Source organism: Chanodichthys erythropterus, chromosome 11, assembly GCF_024489055.1.
Source record: "Chanodichthys erythropterus isolate Z2021 chromosome 11, ASM2448905v1, whole genome shotgun sequence".
NCBI classification, from domain to species: domain Eukaryota; kingdom Metazoa; phylum Chordata; class Actinopteri; order Cypriniformes; family Xenocyprididae; genus Chanodichthys; species Chanodichthys erythropterus.
Genome location: NC_090231.1, coordinates 23,690,680 through 23,710,589, shown reverse-complemented (window position 1 = coordinate 23,710,589; position 19,910 = coordinate 23,690,680).

Here is a 19,910-nt window from a genome sequence, read left to right as displayed (position 1 = left end):
CATCAGAAATCAAAGCAAAGCAGAGGACAAAGAACACAAAAACAGACCCCCACCCCCCATCGCCCCACCAACCACAACACACACTGTAACAGCATCACACAAGTCTGGGAAACTGTCAAACCTCCAAGAAGATGAATGTTCTTTATTGACTGTAGGAAAAGCAGAGGACACAATCAGCCATAATTAAATACTTAAGGAAATGGCCCATTAAAAATAATTTTCAGTCCGCTTTACAAATGCACTTGGTTGAACAAGTGTCCAGAGATGATGGTCTTTGCTTGACCTTACATATTTACTTACATTGTGAAATGAACACTGTGCACATACTGTACAGTATATCTTTGAAACACTTAATGCCCTGCTTGTGTTATGGCTTGTCATATATTGAATATATGTTAATTAATTTAACAACTAAAATCAGCTTGAACTGCATGGTCACCGCGATTTTGCCAAGTAAGACATGGTCTTGGATCAACATCTATTGTTGATACTGCAACATTCCTGCCCTTGCCCTAACCCTACCCCTAAACTTTACACCTAATTTATCCCAAAAAGCAGAGGAAAATGTTAAGTGAAAAAGAATGGTGTAGAAGTCCCTAACCTTTGTTTTAAGTCTAAACTTGACATTAACTAAAAAACAATCCCTCTAATCTTGGAATTTTGTTCCAAGAATCACCAAGGATGTTGATCCAGGAACATGTTCTACTTGAAACATGGTATACAGTATATATTATATAAAGTTTTAATTTTATTCTACTTTTTATTATATTTAAGAAATTAATTAATCCTAAATAAACAAATTAATCATAGAAATTAAGATAATATAATACATAAAATGAAAACTAAAAGAAAGATTTGTTTTATTATATTAATTGCATAATTGCATTGCATTGTAAGCAAGCTTGCTTTAAAATGCTATATGGAATAAAGTCTTAATTTTATTCTAGTACTTTTATAAAATTTAAGGAATATGTGCTTTTTAACACTGGATAAAAATAGGTTGTAATTATATAGGCATCTTTGACTATCACTGTTTTATTCACTGTTTTATTCACTCACTGTTTTATTGTCACACCTCACTGTTTTATTCACAGCATTGTGCAATGCTGCATTGCACAATGCAGCATTGCACTTTGCAAAAAAAAAAAAATCTAATTAACATAAGTCTAATTGAATGAATGAACAAATAAATGAACGAACGAACGCACACACACACACACACACACACACGCATGCATGCACATTCAGACCCCACACTCTGTTCTGTTCAACTGTGACTAGCCGTTTTTTGAAAACAACATGTTCATTTCATTTTTGACCCATGTGTGTAAAATTGATGTAGAAAATCAAAAACAAGATATTTAAGGAATACCTGGAATAAATAAATCAAAATACATTTCTTTCAAAGATTCAGCGAAGAATCACTCAACCATTGAAATTACATAGGAAATGAATACGGGTCATTTTTGACCCATGTTGCGCATTAGAAGGGGTTTTCATAGCTTGCGCATCAAAGGGTTAAATTTATTATAAAAACCCATTTCAGTAATCTTCACAAGTTTATAGAAGTGGCTGTTTACAATAAACTTGCATAAGTGAGCAGCGAAATCTAAGCAATCACCTTACTTTTACCTGACACTGATATTAAAATGGAAAGTGTTCACAGTTTTTTCTTCTTTTTTTTTTCTTGTGATTGCAACTGGTACAATAACTAGAACAAAACCAAAACAGAACATACACGTGACATTTATAGCAATATTGTTTCAAGATTTAGACTATAGTTTTAGTACAGAAAGATAAAGGCTAGGCTCATCACTAATAGACCACTGAATTTCAATTAAATTCTGGATAAGAAGACTTCAGCTGTTCTGAGTGAAAGTACAAATTGTTTTAACCTCAGAAAGAAAGAAGGGTGAATGACAGCGTGAATACAGAAATGAGCTCATGGCCCCTGCTAATGGGAAACACTGGTGATATATTCATCTTCTGTGGAATGGAAGTGAGAAAAGGAATGTCACAATGGCTACCCTGTCACATCACTATCATCTGATTAATCTGATGGCTTATGGTCACTTTGTCTGATCCCAGCCAGCTGAAGTCTAATGACCTGTATCAGAATCTCAGGATTTTTATCAAAAGACCTCTGAAATTCCATTGAGTAAGGGTGGTCACTTTATCAGACATTTCAATAGGACTTTATAATGCCATCACTATGTGACTGAGTTGGAGTGATAGTCTATGTAAACATAAAAAGTGTTTAATTCATGGAAATATTAGTAACCCAAAACCTAAAGATTTAAGTGATGTTTCAGTTTATCTTCTGTCATTAAGTAGGTAACTCATTTATTTTTCTAATTGTACATAGAGTAGCCTATATGTGTGACAATTCAGTGCATAACAATTTTTTAAGAATGGGTTTAAAAAAAAAAAAAGAAAATAAAAAATGTTTCATAGAATGAGGCAACTGAGGGTGCAAAACAATCAAAATATGAGAAAATCACCTTTAAAGTTGTCCAAATGAAGTCCTTAGCAATGCATATCCACTCACAAAAATAGATTTTTTATATATATTTACAGTAGGAAATGTACAAAATATCTTCATGGAACATGATCTTTACTTAATATCCTAGTGATGTTTGGCATAAAAGAAAAATAATTTTGACCCATACAATGTATTGTTGGCTATTGCTACAAATATACCCGTGCGACTTATGACTGGTTTTGTGGTCCAGCGTCACTTTGGATGATATTAAGCACTGTAGATGATGATAACTTCAAACTCCTTTCTGATATTGCTCCACTATTTTTTGCCACAGCATTGGGGGAAATGGTGATCCTCTGTCCATCTTGACTTCTGAGAGACACTGCCACTCTGAGAGGCTCTTTTTATACCCAATCATGTTGCCAATTGACATAATAAGTTGCAAATTGGTCCTCCAGCTGTTCCTTATGTACATTTAACTTTTCCAGCCTCTTATTGGAGCTCATTGCTTCTACCTTAAAATGAAATGCTAACAGTATTTGTAAATTAATTGCACAAATTATTTCATTATTTGCTAACTGCATTCTTCTTATATTGTAATTTTGACATGCATTCTCTGTAAAGCTGCTTTGAAACGATATGTATTGTGAAAAGCGCTATACAAATAAATGTGAATTGAATTGAATTGAATTAAATTGAATTAAATTGAATTGAATTGAATCTTATTGCTTCCTGTCCCAAACATTTTTTTGGAATGTGTAGCTCTCATGAAATCCAAAATGAGCCAATATTTGGCATGACATTTCAAAATGTCTCACTTTCAACATTTGACATGTTATATATATTCTATTGTGAATAAAATGTAAGTGTATGAAATTTGTAAATTATTGCATTCCTTTTTTATTAACAATTTGTACAGTGTCCCAACTGTTTTGGAATTGGGTTTGTACGAAATTGTGAAATTAAGTTAATGATTAGGTTGTCCTGTACTGAAGGTTTAATATTTTCCCATATGTTCTTTAACTTCAGAGTCAGTTATTCAAATGCTGAATAAAGCTATTTACAGCCAATTAGTCATTGGTTGTTCAGAGCAACTGCACACATCTCATACAGTTTAAGATGCCTGAATGCAAACCCCTTTTTATGAATGGTTCAGAGCTTTGATTTATTTTTTTTAAAAAGTTTCTTTTCCTCTATGGTTTTCATATACAAATAGAAATCAATATTTTACAAATTATATCAAACGTGGTTTTCAAACATAGCAGTGACTGTTTCTAGCTTGTAAAGTCTTTTTTCTTGTCAAGCCATGGGTTAAATCCGTGCACCCCTCAAGGCTGGATATATCTGCATGCCTCATGTGAATAGATCCAGCTTTAAATTGGTTTGGGTATTAAAACTGAGACTTACCTTTACAAATGTATAAATTATTGATAGTCTTGGGAGGGGACACAGCCACTTTGTTCTGACCTTCACTGAGCTAAAAGTGGGTTTTAAGGGCCCACATCTCTCCTTTTAATTCTTTTCTTTGACAAAAGAAGGTCACTAGAACCACTATATAGTAATTAGCAAAATTCTCTACCCTTGTGAAAGTCATTTAGGCAGAAAATGATTTCAGTATGTCCCAACAGCTGAAATCTCTTGTCCAATATCTTATAACCTATTAAATGTTTTGAATCCAACTCTTTTTGGCAGGCAGGTGAGAAGAATTTTACTATACTGAATTTTTTGACATACTGTGCAAATGTTTGTCATCTAAATGCCTTTGAAGCCCATAACTAACAAAGGATTGAACTAAACTCTGTAACTTCCCACCTATAAGTTTAAGCCATATCACATGGCTCATATGCTTGCCCTATTTCGTTATTTCTGATGCTGTCAAATTTCTCTCCACTCCACAATCTCACATCGATTGAGTGTCCACAGATGGCAGTCCCCTCTGGGTTTGAGCCCGCATCCCCACAGGCTGTGCCTTCACTGCACCAAGAAATCAATTTGCCACTAATGCAGAACTCAAGCAAGTGACAGATTCAGAGAGAAGCCCACCTTTCCATGAGAGGTACACTTACTTAATCCTGTGTGTGATCCACACTACTGGCTGTATATCTGGTGGAATGATCTCAGGAAAGAGGACATGTTTGCCAACATTTCCAGATCCCATTTAGACATTTGAAATGTATTCAGACATTTGACAAGCATATCAAATTGTTGGAAAGCAACTGGGGAAGAACTGTTTGCTTCTACAATGGCTAAAGTAGATGCCTAATATCCATTGCACACTAACAAAAAAGGCTGCCACTTCATACCTTCGGCTGGGAGTCTGCCCTCTATTTAGAATAAGTTCATGAAATCCAATACAAAGTGCAGCACATTGGTGCATGCATTGAGCTTTCTTGCATTGGCAAACTAATCTCTAAAACTTCGAACTAGCTCTAATTCAGTGTGCTCACACTTTAGATGTTTCTTTGAAGGTTCCAATCTTTCCATTTTATTCACCGCAGGGGAGAAAAAACAGCAAATGACCGGAATCTTGAGAAGGCTCTAGGCTGATGTGCATCTCTACTAAGGGATTTTCAAGTCCAACTCAGAATTCAAAAACCCTTTTAGCCATTTGTAACAGAAAAACTTTTATTTGCTTTTAATCTTGATTTTCTTCATCTCAGTGGTATAATGCTATAGGCTAGCAAACCAATTAAGTGTGGAGACGTCATTACAGCATGAAATAAAGTAAAATAAATCCCTCTTGTAAGATGATATGCATGTAGTCGGGGTTGTCAATACTATACCTTTCCTAATGACAAAGACATAAGACAAAATGTATGGACAAGGCAATTTAATTATATTATATTATGTAGATTGGCAGGATTTTCCATTTAGACCGTAAGACAAGCAGAAAACACAGAGAGTGCCTGAGGAAGTACTGTATTATATTTACAACTAGTAACTCTGTAAGGTTGCACTGATAATTGAGAGCAACTAGTATTATCCAAGCATGCCACACGAGTCAGGAAAAGTCAAGCCAAAGCATCTTGATCGCTCCTGTCATGGATCCCTTGTTCCCTGAACTCCAATTCCCATGATCCTCCTGTTCTCCACACCTGCACTCACTTCCCTCGTCTTCTCCTCCTCATCACGAATTGCCTGCACCTGTTCCTGATCGTCTTCACTCCCTATATATATGGACTCACTCCCTTCACTCCTGGTCTGTTCTTTTATGTTATACTATGTGTTTGGAAGTTGTTTCTCTCCGTTGTGTTAATAAAAACCCATTTGATTGTGGAAGTCCGTATCAGCCTCATCTCTACAACAGCCAAACCGTAACAGAAGAACAGACCTAACCGTTGGACCTCCACATCATAGGATGGGTATTTTCTAGTGATGGGCAAAGCGAGGCTTCATGAAACACTGAAGCAGCTGAATCAAATGTGCCGTAATGATTCGAGGCTTCGAAACAATCTGACACCTGTCTCCACGGTGACCCTTAGTGGTCAGAGCAGTGCAAATGCAACACAACTCAGGCCAAACATGCATTAAAAATACACTTTAACAAATGTATTGCAAAAGTTTTATTGAAAGTAAAATTAATTAAATGGAATTAACTAATCATCTAATAAGATTAAATATAGAGTGTCTGTATAATTTGTTCTTTTATCAATTTTAAAGGCTTGTTTCTTTGTTCCATGGCTCAAGCTAAACAGGCCAATAAGAGATTAATAACTACCATTATTCATTTTAATTATTCGAATGTATAATTAAAACATCTAAAACTGTATAAAACTGATCGGAAATCAGGTAAAACCATAGGGTAAAGCCCTAGACACTTGTTCAGTAGTTCTCAGTGAATCTGCATGATTCATGGGCTAGCTTTATCATCGCCCTCTATCGGTCAACCATTGAAATTTCGAACTGTTTCGAAACAGTGATGACGTAATGAAGCCTCGTTTACTAAAATCACGTGACTTTGGCAGTTTGATACACGCTCCGAATCACTGATTCGAAACAAAAAGATTCATGAAGCTTCGGAGCTTCATGAAGCAGTGTTTCGAAATCGGCCATCACTAGTATTTTCCTTATTCCTGAGCCCCCGAAGTCTCTCCAGGCAGATGAAAGACTTTGCCGTTTGCGGCAGAGTGGCAGGCCGTTGGAGAGGTATGTGGAGGAGTTTTTGGAGGTTTCTTATTTGGTGAGCTGGACTGATGCTTGCCTTAATGCTGTGTTTCTGATGGGACTGGACAAGTACGTTATTCGTTATAACGAACCTGCCTGTAATTTCTCCTTAGTCGATTCTCTGAATGTGATTATCCTGTTAAATGGTTCTAATTTTGAAGTAGATAAAGTTCTAGAGAATCAGAGTCCTTGTCCAGCCCCATCAGCAGCTTATCAGGAATCGCCAGCTCACCTCACCCCAGAACCCTGCACATACCGCTTCAACGGTCCTGCCCACTCCAAGCCGCCAGCCGCCGCCGCCGAGCAATCCGCTCTAGCCAACCACCGCCGAGCAATCCGCTCTAGCCAACCGCCGCCGAGCAATCCACTCTAGCCGCCGCCGCCGAGCAATCCGCTCCAGCCTTTCACGGGCCGCCAGAGGATGCTGGCTTTGTCACAGAGCCTGTCGCTCCAGCCCTCAGCTCCAGTAGCGGCCAACGAGCCCTTATCACCAGTCTCAGCCGCCGAGCCAGTATCCCCTGTCTCAGTCGCCGAGCCAGCCGCTCCAGTCTCAGCCGCTCCAGTCTCAGCCGCCGAGCCAGCCGCTCCAGTCTCAGCCGCCGAGCCCTCCACTCCAGGCTGCGCTGTCCACAAACCCACGCCATTCCGCAGACTCCTGAAGTCCCTCCTTAACCTCCCCAAGTATTTTTTTGGGGGGGCCAAGTACCCATGGGCGGGGGACAGGTGAGGGACACACATGTGGGTGGGGCTTTGTCATGACCCGCCATGGGTTGCCCACTGCTCCTGACCTGCCATTTGACCTGTGGAGGGCAGTAATACACTTAGCAGTGTCTACACTGCTGGAATTCAAATAAAGAAGAGTGCTAGTTCAAGATGAGCATTTATGGTTAAAACGTATACCATTTAAAAAAAAAATTAGAAAATGAGTGATGGTTTCTCTAGATAAGACCCTTATTCCTCGTCTGGGATCATGTAGAACGTTTTGAAGCTGCAATGAAACTGTAATTTTGACCTTCAGCCGTTTGGGCTCCATTGAAGTCCACTATAAGGAGAAAAATCCTGGAATGTTTTCATCAAAAACCTTAATTTCTTTTCGACTGAAGAAAGACATGAACATATTGGATGACATGGGGGTGAGTAAATTATCAGGAAATTTTAATTTGACAGTGAACTAATCCTTTAAAGTGTGATTTATTTTAATGATCTGTAAGACAGCCGCGTGACAGAGTTGATGTAATGTTGATGAATCGAAAAGTCAGCAGATCATAATTTCTTCAGGATCAACTCCAACCTCTGCACTAGATGGGAGAATTGAACACACCTCATTTGAAAGTTTGAATATTTGTACATACCTAGTGTTAAATATTTCAGACTATTATTTTCAAAATCATTATTTATGTCAGGCAGAAGAATGAAGAGCATCGATGCAGGGGAAGTTAAAAAGGGAGGTTGCGTCTCAGTCGTTTTATCGTGCCACACTGCATCTTTGATTCATTGTTCGGATCAGCTGAGTTAAGCCAAAATCAATCACTCTTCTCTTTTATCCTGCATACCTTATCTATGATGGATTGACTTTGTCCTGCAAATGCTAATAAATATATTACTAGCTCTAATCAGCCAGAAACTCTTGCTTCCTCTACTAGAAGTTATTAGTCAGAGTGAAAAGGGCAGCCACTATGTTCTACTTCATTTAGAACCAGGAGAAATGAACTCTAGACACTGTTCAATGAAACAAAGTAATTTGTGACTATCTTATAATCATTATACCCTAGCTAAACCTATAGTGGGCCCTCGTGAGCTGGATTATATTACAACTCTGGTGTACTTTGTGAGGGTTATTTTGAAGTACTAGGCCATTTACAGATCTGTCTTGATATTTAATTTCATATAACCCTGTCTGATAAGATTTAATCTCTCTAAATATTAGATGCATGCAGTTTTTTGGACCTCATTGTAAATCATTTCTGAATCTTATTTTTGGTTTGCACATGTAATTCCACCTAAGCTCATTGTGGGACCTTCAGTTAATTTTTTTTTTTTCATCAAAGAGTAAACAAGAATAATAATGGATTGACTGTGGCTGATTAATCGCTGGGGCTTTGGATGACAGTGGATTAACCTGCCGCTTCTGAGCAGACATGAGGTATTTACTCATATGACATGGATAGAAATCCATACAAGGACATTTCATCGAGATTGTGGTGGACTTCAGGTCATTTGCAGGGTTGTAGCAGTCTCTTTTATATGTGTGTGACTTTGTGTCTGCACCATTGTTAGAACGTGGATAAGTGTGTTGCAACATGAATGTCAATGAAGGAATTCATGTTGGAATTCTAACCAAGAGCAACATTATATAAAACCTGCAAAAAATACGTGGTAATGGTACTTTACTCAGATTTTGAATATTACCTTCCATGCAGTGGTATAATGCTATAGGCTAGCAAACCAGTTAAGTGTGGAGACGTCATTACAGCATGAAATAAAGTAAAATAAATCCCTCTTGTAAGATAATATGCATGTAGTCGGGGTTGTCAATACTATACCATTCCTATTGATAAAGACATAAAATTTTTTTAATTATATTATATTATGTAGATTTTCCATTTAGATCGTAAGACAAGCAGAAAACACAGAGAGTGCCTGAGGAAGTACTGTATTATATTTATAACTAGTAACTCTGTAAGGTTGCACTGATAATTGATACTAGAGCAACTAGTATTATCCAAGCATGCCACACGAGTCAGGAAAAGTCAAGCCAAAGCATCTCGATCGCTCCCAGGTATCTGGATGCAGCATAAACCCCACCCTCTCCATGTAATGTAATGGGACGTGAGACAAACTAAATAGTTAAACGTCACACATCGAATATATTTTTCCAAAGATGGTTTCTGTCATTTTAGGCAGTTTTTATCACACTGATGTTAGTTAAAGTGTTTGTTCTTTAAATAAGTTTGTTTTTAGTTAGTTATTTGATGCAATAAAAATGTGGGTTTTGATGTGATGATTGATAGCTTCTCTGAGCAAAGTAGTCACTGAAGCACCAACAGACTTTTTTTCTGGGTGTTCAGGTGGAGATTGGAGCTATAACTTTAATTTCTACATTTCAAGAACTGTTTATTTCACACAGACATAATGAGCTGTTCTGCAGTATTAACTGATCCTGCTGCAGTGTGGGCGGGACCTTGATATTGCAGCTCCACTTCGCGCTCACTACTGTGCAGACACAGGCTCCAAGTTCACTTTGCGCAGACTCGAGACTCGAGAAGTCAGCGCCATATTGGCACACTGGCTGCTTCACTTACTACAATGGAAGAGAGTGAAGGTGCATTGTCCATCTTTTTTTTTTACGGTCTATAGTATTAGCCTTAAAGGATTAGTTCACTTTCAAATGAAAATTTCCTGATAATTTACTCACCCCCATGTCATCCAAGATGTCTTTCATTCTTCAGTCGAAAAGAAATTAAGGTTTAAAGATCAAAGTGCACAACAGATAAAGTTATTGTCTCCTAAAAGAAATAATTGATTATGAACTGCCATAACGATTGTAACAAATTTACATAATGTGAGCCTATGGTTTTTATTGGCTGCCCATGAACAACATGTACTTTGACCCGCCCTCAGACACTGTAGTTGTAGCTGAGGCCTGGAAGAATTTGGTTTGGTTGTCAACCTGGCGAGAAGATGTTTTCAGCGTCGTGAATCCACTTTGCATGCACTTCACTCAAAGCAGGAAATGATATAGAAAAAAACAACACCACCACTGTTACTGTTTGTATCACTGTATATCAAGCTCTGAGGAAAGTTTCCAGAGCTGAAATTCAGATATGGTTATGGGTGTTTAATTTCACGCACTATAAACTGTAGACCAATCACAACAGACTGGGCCGTTTGACCAATCAGAGCAAAGTATGCTCACAGAAAAGAGGGGTTTAGAGAAACTGAATCTTTGATCATTTTCAGACTTTGAGAAATGAGGTGAATATATTATGAAGAATGAAAGCATTTTTTGACCTTTGATGCCTGTAAATCTATTTGAAATCTATTTTTTGTTCTTTTCAATCCATGTTTTAATATGTTTTAAATGAAGACCCTGCTTATTCCAAAGCCTTATACCACAATAGGTGTACAGTGTACAGATTTATGTTTGGCATTTCTTCTTCTTCTTCTTCTTCTAAATGTTATTATTATATTGTTCCATTGCTCTCTGTCCAAGCATCAGTCTCACCCACAGTTGTTTGGTTGTGTACATGTCTGTAAGCAGATGCAATCTTTGCACCATCGCGATCACCACCACCAGCACATCTGTCTCATTGCTGTTCGCTCTCTGCTGTCTTACAGCTTTCATCACACTATTCTTTGTATGCTGACAGAGACCCATAGCAACTACTTTTTTTTTTTCTCTCTCTTTATTTCTGATTTGGACTATTGAAAAGCACGTCTCACAGCTAAGTTGAGGTTGTGAAAACCAGAGATGCTATCCACCAGAACACTGAACCAATTCATGGTAAATACAAACAATTGAATCAGTACTGCACAGCATATTAATACAGTAGCTCCAGTAGTTTTGATACAGTAAAACAGTAGTTTTGTAGGAGGTGTCTAAATCTTTCAGATCTGAAAGCATGTGGCTTGAATGCAAAATCAATCTATCAATCATGAATCACATATCTAGATGAGTGTAAATTGGACCAAACAAGCAAAAATAATATATAAAAATAATATCTAGCCCCCGAAGAAGTATATGTGTTTAAAATAATGATATTATGACCACATAAAATCATACAAATTCTTAAAAACATCAGTTAAAATACTAATAAACTGATTATTTGTTAAGTAAGATAAAAATAAATAAGGATAATGTGGATAAATGTATCTTGAATGTTCTGTTTTGTTCTGTTTTATTATCATGGTGTTTTGGTTCCCTTTCGATACTTCACTCGTACTGCGTATGGGGAAAGGTCTCCCTTTTTCCCCGCTGCTGAAGCCTTTTTCAATAACGCAGTGTAACTGCACCGTCATTGGTTCACTCATAGACAAGTTGTTGAACCAATGGCGGCGCGGCATAGCTGCGCGGCCTATGGCGACAAAGCGCGCGAATATTCCCGCCGAAATGGGCGGGGTATAGGGCTATATAAGCAGGCGTTTCGCCATAGGATTTCAGTGTTTTCTCCTTCAGCGACGACATCTACTTCTCTTCGCTGATCTCCGCCTGAAGCCGAAGAAGCTCGCCGCCTTCTGCTCTCGCCGCCGTCTGAAGAGGCTCCCGCAGCGGACTCGCCTGGACTCGCCGGTGGAAGAAAGCGCCGGCGCCCTCGCGGACTGCAGCTTCTAGCGCCGTCGCCGAGCCGCCGCCTCCCGCTTCCCGCTTCTGGCCGCTTCCTGTGCGTCCCCTGCCGCCATCCGGCGCGCCGCCCTGAGAGCTTCATCCGCGGCTTAAACGCCGCTCTAAAAGAGCGATTTCCAGCGGTTTTCACCGCTTTAAGAGCTTCCGCGGCCCTCGCCGCTCTAAAAGAGCCACCCAATTGCCGTTTTCACGGCAGCGGCGTCTCACGATGCCCCGCCACTCATGTGGTACTTGCAGGGCCCCCCTGCACGACGACGATGGACACAGCGAGTGTGTCGCTTGCCTGGGCAAGCCCCACGCAGACGGCGCGCTCGGCTGGAGACTCATGCCCGCACTGCGAGTGTATGAGTCTCGCTTCCCCTGCGCTCGCGGGTCGCCTTCTTCACTGAGGGCGATCTCGCCGCTCGCGCCCTCCCCGTCTCCTTCCTCCCCGCGGTCCGGCGAGGAAAAGACAGCGGGGTAGAGCGACTCAGCGCCAGGAGTTGAGCGAGCTCACGCCGGCCCAGCCCCCGCGTGCCTCGCCCTCTCCTCCCAGGGAACTCTCTCCAGTTCTGTTCTCTCGCCCTGAGCAGCGTCCCTCCGCAGAAGCGAGTGACCTCGTCTCATTCGGGGGAACAGACGACGAACAAGACGACTCCATGTCTCTTGCGGCTTCCGAAGCGGAAGGATGGGCTGGCGAGCCGGAAGACCCCGCTCCACCGCCTCCCTTGGAACCCATCGAGCATGGCCAGGGCATGGATGCCGAGCTCTTCCGCATCCTGTCTAGAGCCGTTGAAGAGCTGGACCTCGAGTGGGCCCCTCCAGAGGAGCCGTCTCGCAGCCGCCTGGACGAATGGTTTCTGCCAGGCCGCCGCCAAGCACCTCGCCAGCGTTCAGCGCCCTTCTTTCCTGAGGTCCACGAAGAGCTGACGAAGTCGTGGCGCGCTCCTTACTCTGCCCGCCTCCACACTACGCACCGCTCCGCCCTCACCGCCGTTGACGGCGCCGAGAGAAGGGATACGAGCGCGTGCCACCCCTAGATGAAGCGGTGGCTGCTCACCTCTGTCCTCCCGCGGCTGTGGGTTGGAAGACGAAGAGGGCCCTTCCTTCCAAGCCCTGTCGGACCACCTCTACTCTGGCTGGACGGGCTTACACCTCGGCGGGCCAAGCTGCCTCTGCGCTCCACACCATGGCCATATTTCAAGCATTCCAGGCCAAACTCCTCCGCTCTCTGGATGAGTCTGGAATCGACGCGCCAGCCTTCAAAGATCTCCGCAGCGCCACGGATCTTGCCCTGCGAGCTACGAAGGCTACGGCCCAGGCCATCGGTCGTTCCATGGCCAGCCTGGTCGTGTTGGAGCGCCACCTGTGGCTCAACCTAACGGAGATCAAAGACCTAGACAAGACGGCCTTCTTAGACGCCCCGGTCTCGCCTTCTGGTCTCTTCGGGCCTGCAGTGGATGGCTTCACTGAGCGCTTTACTGCTGCGCAGAAATCGTCTCAGGCTATGAGGCATTTCTTGCCTAAGCGGTCCAGCTCCGCTTCTGCGTCTAGCCGCCCCAGGACTGCGCCGGCTCAGCAGAACAAACCAGCCCCACCTGCAACACAGGCAGCGCCGCCCCAGGAGCATCGCCAGCGCTCGCGCCCTGCGAAGCGCCCTCCCTTCCCGAGGCGCCAGGGACCCCGGCCCAGGATTGTGCTGGACCCGGTGCCTCCGAAGTCGTCCTGATTCGTCGGACAGGAAGAGGATGGGGGACCGTCCCGTTACGACCGGACCACCCCAAAAGCTCCCACGGGTAATTTCCCCTCCGCCTCGTTTATTTCCGGGCGTGGGAAACATACTCCAAGTGACAGCTGGGCCCACACCTGTTGCGCCCACTCCAAACGCCGTTTTCACGGCGGACAAATTTTTACCTCATCACAAAAAGAGCAAATTTCCTCTTCCACCCCTCGCGGTGTACGACCCTCTCAACGGCGGTCTGTCACCCAACATTATTCAACCCCTAGCCACTCGGGCCGAGGCCTGGCAGGCCATCCCCGATGTGTCAGAATGGGTCATGGGGATCGTAAACCAGGGCTACTCGCTCCAGTTTGCACGACGGCCCCCCGCTTCGCCGGGGTGCTTCAAACATCGGTCAATCCGGACGACGCTCATGTCCTCCGGGCCGAAGTCATGTCGTTGCTGGAAAAAGGAGCTGTGGAAATGGTTCCTCCGTCAGAGAGCGAGACAGGCTTTTACAGCCGCTACTTTCTGGTCCCCAAAAAGGATGGCGGTCTCAGACCCATCCTAGACCTCAGGCTTTTGAATCACTCCCTCATGAGACGGAAGTTCAAAATGCTGACGCTGAAGCAGATCCTCGCGCACATTTGCCCCGAGGACTGGTTCTGCTCGCTGGACCTGAAGGATGCGTATTTTCACATCCAGATAGCCCCCGGTCACAGACGATTCTTGAGATTCGCATACGAAGGGGTGGCATACCAATATACGGTCCTGCCCTTCGGGCTGTCTCTGGCTCCCCGCACTTTCACCAAGTGCATGGACGCGGCGCTTTCCCCTCTGAGACAGATGGGAATCCGGGTTCTGAATTATCTCGACGACTGGCTCATCTTAGCCCGTTCGCGAGACGAGCTGGAACGCCACAGATCCGTGCTCCTCAGCCATCTACAATGCCTGGGTCTCAGGGTCAACTTAGCCAGAGCTCGCTATGCCCCACTCAACGAATCTCGTTTCTGGGAGCAGTTTTCGACTCGGTCCGTATGACGGCAGTAGTCTCGCCAGAGCGCGCCCTGGCAATTCAGCAGCTCACGGCATCTGTCACGAACAAAGCCTATCTCCCTCTGAAGTTTTTCCAGAGGCTGCTAGGGCTGATGGCTTCCGCCTCCCCGGTGCTGCAGCTAGGCCTTCTTCGGATGCGGCCTCTTCAGTACTGGTTGAAGTTCCGGGTTCCTCCCAGCGCATGGCGGCACGGCCGCCTATGTCTCAAGGTCAATCGGGCCTGTCTTCTAGCCCTGAAACCTTGGATGGATCCAGTATGGTTCCAACGCGGAGTCCCTTTACAGGCGGTCTCACGGAGGACGGTGCTCTCAACAGACGCCTCCAACTTGGGCTGGGCGCGGTGTGCGAGGGCAGACCGGCCTTCGGCTCGTGGAGCCACGAGGAAAGCCATCTACACATCAACTGTCTAGAGATGCTAGCAGTGATGAAAGCCCTTCAGTTCTTTCAGGCTTACTTGACGGGACGTCATGTTCTAGTTCGGTCAGACAGTATGACGGTGGTGTCATACCTGAACCACCAAGGCGGTCTTTCGTCCAGCCGCTTATGCGCTCTGGCGAAACGTCTGCTGGAATGGGCTCTTCCGAGGCTTCAGTCGCTCAGAGCGACTCATGTTCCTGGCAGGAACAATCTGGGTGCGGACATGTTGTCACGGAGCAACATCCCCCTCCGACGAGTGGATGCTCCACCCCCAAGTGGTCCTCACGATCTGGGAGTTCTTCGGGAAAGGCAGAGGTAGACCTCTTCGCCTCAGAAGACAACTCTCATTGCCCAACATTTTTCTCGAAGGAAGTAGATGCTCTGGCCCACACATGGCCCAGCACGCTCCTTTATGCTTTCCCTCCGATCGCACTGATCCCCCAGGTCATCAGGCGTATCAGAGAAGACCAGCACAGAGTCCTTCTGGTGGCCCCGCTCTGGAGGAACCAGGTTTGGTCCTCAGAGCTATTCAGGCTCTCTCTAAGAGCCCCGTGGCCGATTCCCCTGAGACGGGACCTCCTCTCTCAGGCAAACAGAACAATCTGGCACCCACAGCCGCAGCTCTGGGCTCTGCACCTCTGGTCCCTCGATGGGAGCCGACTAGCCTCCCCGAGGACGTCCTAAATACCATTTCTCAGGCTAGAGCCCCATCTACGAGGCGCCTCTACGACCAGAAGTGGTCAGTCTTTGTTGATTGGTGTTCAACACGCAACATAGACCCTGTGGAGAGTGACGTATCTTCCATACTGTCTTTCCTCCAAGAACGCTTGGAAATGGGGCGCTCCCCTTCCACGCTTAAGGTTTACGTAGCAGCCATTGCAGCGTTCCACGCTCCTATTGCTGGCCAATCGGTGGGGACGAAACGGGCTCGTGATCCGTTTTTTGAGAGGTGCTAGGCGTTTGAATCCTCCTCGCCCTCTCACTATTCCCTCCTGGGACCTCTCGTTGGTCCTCAGGGCCTTGAAAGGAGCCCCATTTGAACCAATGGGTTCAGCCGACCTCAGGCCCCTAACGCTAAAAACCGCTCTGCTACTAGCACTAGCATCGGTAAAGCGTGTTGGCGATTTGCAGGCCCTCTCCGTGAACCCTGCGTGCCTCGACTCGGGCCTGGTGACTCTAAGGTCGTTCTGAAACCTAGGCATGGCTACGTCCCTAAAGTGCTCTCAACTCCGTTTAGAGCTCAGGTCATCTCGCTCTCTGCTCTTCCTCCTCGGCGGACGAACCAGAGCTGCAGCTACTCTGCCCAGTCAGGGCATTGAGGACCTACATAGACCGATCACAGTCTTTCAGACAGTCAGATCAGCTCTTTGTTTGTTTTGGCGGCCGCACCAAAGGGTCTCCGGTCTCGAAACAACACATTTCCCGTTGGATAGTGGATGCTATTAACCTGTGCTACTCCTCACTGGGCACTAATTGCCCCATAGGAGTCAGGGCCCACTCCACTAGAGGAATGGCTTCCTCGTGGGCTTGGTCCAACGGAGTTTCCATCCAAGACATCTGTGAGGCGGCCGGCTGGTCTTCGCCGTCCACCTTTGTCAGGTTCTATCACCTCGATGTCCCGACCTTAGCTCGGGTCCTGTCGGTGTGATTAGCGGCTTCCAACAGGTCCCGCTTCACGCCACCATAGGAAGTATCTTCCTTCAGTGTAACCATGGGTTCGGTTAGGCTTTGCCTCCGCTTGTCCTTTTTGCCCCCCTCTGGGTGGCCAAATGCAAGCTATATCGTTCCCAACCGTGGCACGGCGTGGTTGAATTCGTTCCCCATACGCAGTACGAGTGAAGTATCGAAAGGGAACGTACTCGGTTACTAACGTAACCTCGGTTCCCTGAGATACGGAACGAGTACTGCGTCACTTGCCGTGCCACGAGGCTGCGGCTCAGGGTCGTCGCTTCAGTCGATTGACACTGAAATCCTATGGCGAAACGCCTGCTTATATAGCCCTATACCCCGCCCATTTCGGCGGGAATATTCGCGCGCTTTGTCGCCATAGGCCGCGCAGCTATGCCGCGCCGCCATTGGTTCAACAACTTGTCTATGAGTGAACCAATGACGGTGCAGTTACACTGCGTTATTGAAAAAGGCTTCAGCAGCGGGGAAAAAGGGAGACCTTTCCCCATACGCAGTACTCGTTCCGTATCTCAGGGAACCGAGGTTACGTTAGTAACCGAGTACGTTTTCCTGTGTGCCTGTCTGCCTGCCTGTGTTCCCTAGTTTGCTCCATTGGTTACTGATTACATTCACCTGTCAATCATTATGTCTCCTCATGTATTTAAAGGCAATCATAATATCGAACAGCTCCTCCCCTTGTTTTAATAGCCACTAGCGTTTCATTTATAATAACATAGCTCGGCCAGAGCTGTTGAACTCGGTAAAGCCTCAGTTTCCTTCTCTTACCGTTTCTCCTCCTAATTTCCTCCATATCAGTTTAAAATATCAATCTGTGCAGAAATTGGTCAAATGGGTACGATTTGTTTTATGATCTGCGCCAACTCGCGCTTTGAGTCCCCCGAAAAGCGCTATATAAATATAATGAATTATTATTATTATTATTATTATTATATCATCCACTCTGTGCTATCATGTCTCTGGACTAGTGCAGACTGTGTGTGCGCTGTGGCAGTTCGCGTGACACTAACATGAAATCAGACTTCATTCACCTCAATGTATTTACACTGTCTTAATCGTTCCCTATCCCCTATATAGTGCACTATGTGCCATTTACCATGTAGAAGATAGTAAATGTGTGAACAATTGACCGATTTTAGCTGCAGCTTCAGCGTCTATTTATAATGTAGTGGTGGGATGCTTTAGATTCTAGAAAGCATTTGATAGGACAGAAAATCTGATGAGAAGCTGAAGTGCAGCATGATGTCATCAAATTCACTGATCCATATTGGTAAGAGACTGTAAATTTTGAACACTTATATCTTCTAAATACAAATTTTGTCATTGTTTTGGAAAACACCAGTTTATAGAGTAAGGCTAACATGTTATCAAGAGCCCAAAAAATAAATAAATAAATAAATTAAAAAAAAAATAATAATAATAATTTCATGGCAACTTTAAGCCCTGTTTTTCCCTAGTTCATTTGTACAATATCATCTTAGTTTAACATGATTTTTCCTGCAATCTCCTGAGGTTTTCTGTGTGGATTTATTATATATATACTGTATATATAATAATAATAATAATAATAATAATAATTATTATTATTATTATTATTATTTTGGCAATCATTTCAACCAATGGTGGGTATATTTAAGAAGTTAAAGTGAATGGAGAAAAAAATCTCAACAATGTAACTGTGCCTTTCTTTTGTTCTCTTTTTGCCACCAACATCCTTTGCACTTGTCAAACAGCTCAAGGGGCTCAAAGTGCTTAGGAATAAATAAATAAATAAATAAATCAAATCCCTAATGAGAAGAGGGAATCATGCAGTAGGGAGACAGAATAATAATGTGTCATTTACAAATGATGAAACAGCTAAGACGGTTGTGTGGGGGTAGAAAGTGTCTCGTTTCGCCCCTAGGAATCTGACAGCATTGTCAAGCAAGATTCCTCACGTAACTTCAGCACTGCAGAAGAACTTCCGATCAAAACAAGCTGGCGTCACACCGTAGTTAACCTTTTCCCTCTTGTTTATGTTGCACTAATTTGGTCATCACTAGGCTCGGTGTGGTGCCATGGTGCTAATTACATCAGTTGGGTCTAGAGAAAGAATGATGGGACGAGTACCTGAGGCAGGCTTCAGGCTCACTGCCTGTGCCTCTATGATTAAGGGTGTGTCACATGAGCTCTTTTCCCCTTTCGCAATCCAAAACCAAATTGGAATAATTTTGTCGAAATGGGATAATGTTGAGTATTGTGAAAATAATCAAGACAAATTTACCAGATAGATAGATAGATGGATAGATGTAGCTTATTAAATTCAGTTTTGACTGATGGTACACATCATGTTTATAGTTTAGAAGTAAAAATTAATGCAGTAATCTTGATATCACATCTGTTCCAGCTAATAGAATATTCACATTTCCGCAACAAACATCTTAATGACTTTGTTGCAGAAGTTGTTTATATTCTCAGTTAAGCAAATAAATGCCATTGGCAAAAATTAAATTGTTCTCATAGCATTGCATTTTCATTCTCATGCTGTAATTCTTCTTTTCAGAGGTTAAAATATGATCAAGATTTTTGATGAGGATTTTTACACGAGGACTTGATAGAATTCCTCATTCTTTTGAAATGTATCTGGTAATCCTATCACATAAAGGTTGAGTGGAATGTTTTTTCCTTAATTGAACTTTTGGAGCATGACCGTTCAGTCTATAACGGTGATGCTTTTTCATCAGTAGAGTGCTGGAGCAATGATGAACGATGGTTGAATTCAGTTGTGCCACATTAGTATGTGGTATTTCATCACAATTCCATCTGGTATGCACACTACCATTCAAATGTATGTGGTCAGTAAGATTTAAAAAAAAAAAAAAAAATGTTTTAAAAGTCTATTATGCTCATCAAGGTTGCATTTATTTTATTATATTATAATATAAATTAAAATCTAATTTATTCATGTGACAGCAAAATTTCCATCATCCATTACTCAATTACAATCATTGTAATATACTAATTTGGTGCACAAGAAACATTTCTTATTATTATCAATGTTGAAGTGACAATTAAGATTCTTT